Raw genomic sequence first — 3,871 nt, forward strand, 5'->3', positions numbered from 1 at the left:
AGCTGGGCCTAAATGTGTGTGCCACCTTGCACAGCTGTTTACTCATGTTTTAAGGGTGTGTCATTAAAAGTTGAAATTTTTTGCTAGACCCAAAATGAGCTCCTGTCTCAAAAACAAAACAAAATAGCCAGGTTTATTGGCCCACACTCCTAATCCCTGTGATTAATTTAATGAAGGAGGATTGCCTTTCAAAGCCTGCTTGGTTTATAGACTGAGACCCTTGCTCAAACAAAACCAAAATGAAGAATAAAATAGAGTATGGACTCAGTGGATAGCTAGTCTATTTAATTGTGAACTATACTCCAGTTTCTTACAAAAATAGTGGAATTAGACAGGTGTGCATTTCCTGATAGCAAGCACACCAGTTACTACTGCCACACCAAAGCTGGTACAGCTTCAAGGAAGACAGAAATATCTGGTGTTCTTGTTCTGTGTACATCTGTGTCACACATGTTAGCGCTTGCACACACACACATACACACACATAGTAGAATAATGCAATGAGAATATCTTTGCAGTAAAATAGTCTACCTCTTTCATAATTATGGAAACAGCACTTTGTCCATGATGTGCAAAGTCTAATTCAATGTGTTACATGTCTTTCTCTGTGGTGCTGATGACTGAGACTGAGTCCATACTTATCACTGAGCACTATTCCCAACTCTGCCTTCCAAATATTTCTAAACACATTTCAGCCAAACTCAAATTGTTCCATAACATTTTGTCCTGCTCCCTAGTTTAAAACTTATTTTTCTTTTTTATTTTAAAACAAGATTCATTTATTACGTATATTGTTCTGCCTGCATGTATGCCTTCACAACAGAAGAGGGCAGCAGATGCGGTTAGTTATATTTTCTTTAAAAGAATTAAGAGCATTGAAAATTCATACATCAGAGTGTGTGGGAAGCCACAACATTCGCCATTACAAGATGGCACCCAGGCCAAAGGGAAGGTGGCCAGTTTTGAGATAAACAACCCAAGTGCACATGCACGCCTGCCTGTTTTGCTGACTCATGCTGACAACGAGTATGCTAATTAGGGCACACAAAATGCACCAATCAGGAGTCAACAAAGTCCTCCTAAGCATATATAAGGAGGGCTGGTTTCTGGGCTCTGGGTCTTTCACCACTGCAATCAAACCTGCAATAAATGCCTGTAGAAGGATTCTGTAGTGGCGCATCTTGATTGCAGGCGATAAAGGCGATCGCTATAAGAGTCAACTAACCTGTACCCTTAAATGCTCTCTGAGTCTCAATCACCAACCCTAGAGCAAGCACAGGCTTGACCTCGGCACCCTGCATACATGTAGCAGATGAGGTGTTAGGTCTTCATGGGGTTCCCTCAACAACTAAAACAAAGGCTCTCTATGAGCTTTTGGCATGCCTATCTATCTTTGGATCATGCACCCCTAAAATAAAAGTCTTGTCTGGTCTCAGTGGGAGTGGATGCCCCCAGGCCTGCCATGACCTGACCCCCGCACACACACACACACACACACACACACACACACACACACACACACACACACACACACACTCACTGAAGAGCCAGGCAGCAAAACAGGGTTCCAACTAGAGATCCAGCTGTTTTGGACACCTTTGGGATTATGGTAGACTCAGGCTATGTCTATTCAGATTCACCAGGAGCCACATCTCGTCCTAGGCTCCTCGCCCACTTGGTACACAGAGTGAGGTGGCTTGAATCTGATGATGTTGGATCACCACCCCCCACGCTCCCCCAGACCACTGTCAGGTTCCAGAGACTTGGGAGTGTTCCTCACAGGTCTGGGTCCCTACTCTCCAGTTAGAGATGACTCTGAACATATAAAGGTGGTGAGAGTGAGTGAAATGATGTCTGAGCAACTGGACCTTTCATGAGAGGCCCGGAGCAGGACAAGGGACCTTTGTCCCTGACAGCCACGCCCTCTGTGATGCAGACACTGCCATGGCAACCTCAGGCCAGTGTCTTCTGCTAGGAGAGAAGGAGGTAACATGTGAGGGCCTCGTGGGGATCCTGGGGAGCCCAGAGCCTTGGAGTGTCTCAGGCCTTGACCCCCAGATGCGGGTGGTCACAGCTAGTCAGGGAGAGACTCTGTCTGTTGTCGAGGGTCTCGCGCCAGCGGCTTTTGTGATACCTAAAGATGCAGAGAAGGCTCTAGAAACTCGGGGAGTGGAAGCCAAGGCCCACCACTTGAGGATTGAACAGGACACCATCGTGGTAGCATCAGAAGAGAAGTCAGAAGTGGCAATGCACAGGAGTGAGGAGATAATGAAGGTGGAGCTGAAGCCTGGGGTGTAGAACTGGAGATGTAGGAGGCTAGTGGAGGAGTGTGGGAGTCGCAGGAGAAAGCAGGGCCTTGGCACGTAAGCATAGATCTTCACACGAACCCGCTGGAGGCCATCTAGGTAGAACTGGACACTGTTTATGCTCAGATTGACAGGGACTTCCAACATCTGGAGCAGTAGTTTGGGCAGATGCCGCGACACTCTCTGGAATGAAGGAACTACATCATTCAGAATATCCCAGACTTCTGGATGACTGCCTTCAGGAACCACCCTCAGTTATCCGCCATGATTAGGGGTCAGGATGCAGAGATGTTAAGGTCCATAACCAATCTGGAGGTGAAGGAACTGAGACATCCTAAGACAGGCTGCAAATTCAAATTTTTTTTTTCAAAGAAACCCCTACTTCAGAAACAAGCTGATTGTCAAGGAATATGATGTGAGATCATCTGGTCGAGTGGTGTCTCTTTCCACTCCAGTCATATGACAGAGAAGGTATGAGCCCCACTCCTTTATTCGCAGAAACCAAGACCTTCTCTGCAGCTTCTTCACCTGGTTCTCAGACCACAGCCTTCCAGAATCTGACAGAATCCCTGAGATTATCAAAGAGGACCTGTGGCTAAACCCATTGCAATACTACCTGTCTGGTGAAGGAATCCTTAGACCCAGAAGTAGCCCATTAAGGGATCCTGTGGAGATTCTCAGGCCTTTTGGCTTCCAGTCAGATTAACTTTTACCTTTGAAAATGCAACTGAATGTGTCCCTAATCACCTGCACTTCAAAAGATGCAGCGGGTATACAGTGTGTTGTTTCTTTGCTCCTGACTTTTCTGTATCTTCTGTCTGAAGAGTTTCTCCCCCTCGACATTAAGACTGTGGACCTGATTCTGCTTTCACATGGCCCCCATGCTGTTCTGAATACCTATCTGCAGGTTCATGGACAGGGCTTGTACCCTTTCTAAGAGTAACAATGAAACTGTACATTAAACTGTGAATCCTGTTTTCAGTGTTACCCACTTACTGCCACCTAGATGTCTTTATCTGTTTACCTGTTCAGCATGTGGCAGTGTTGGCACAAACATTTGGGACAGTTGGCTGGGACTAAGGTTGTTGCAGGAGTGGGCAAACTTCCGTGTGATTTTGTGACTTTTTCTAGGCTATATCACACTTTGTTTGCCAGTACTCCTCACCCACACACTCCCACCTTTCTCCTGTTATTAGAGAAAAGTAGCTCAGAAACATCTGTAACATTAGGAGTTGTAGTTCACTGAGCATTTCCGGAGAGGATGCTCTGTAAGAGGCCACAGAACTCTGCCTTGTCTCTCTCTTACCCACTCCTCAACCTGGTTAGCAAGCCCTAGAAAGCTTATAGGGAGACTAAAGTAGACACAAACTTCCTAATGGTTTATAAAAGAAGGAAAGGGATTGTGATGGGTACTCTAAGCATGGAAAGTGAGCTGAAAAGTCATAGAACCAAAATAAGTCACATAAGATTGGTCTGTGGATGAAGACAGGATGTGTGCTTTCACAGTTTGGTCAAAGGAGATGGGAAGAGAATTTCTCAGGAAAATACTTTCTCTGAGTCTTGAA

At 45.7% G+C, this 3,871-nt stretch overlaps 1 pseudogene across 1 annotated transcript; it reads left to right on the forward strand.

Moving 5' to 3' along the window:
- The first annotated feature begins 1,944 nt into the window (after positions 1-1,944).
- On the forward strand, positions 1,945-3,012 carry LOC308415078 (testis-specific Y-encoded-like protein 1; annotated as a pseudogene). The gene has a single exon. The product of its transcript is annotated as a testis-specific Y-encoded-like protein 1 (transcript).
- The last annotated feature ends 859 nt before the right edge of the window (positions 3,013-3,871 follow it).

The sequence above is a fragment of the Micromys minutus genome (assembly GCF_963924665.1).
Source record: "Micromys minutus genome assembly, chromosome: X".
NCBI classification, from domain to species: domain Eukaryota; kingdom Metazoa; phylum Chordata; class Mammalia; order Rodentia; family Muridae; genus Micromys; species Micromys minutus.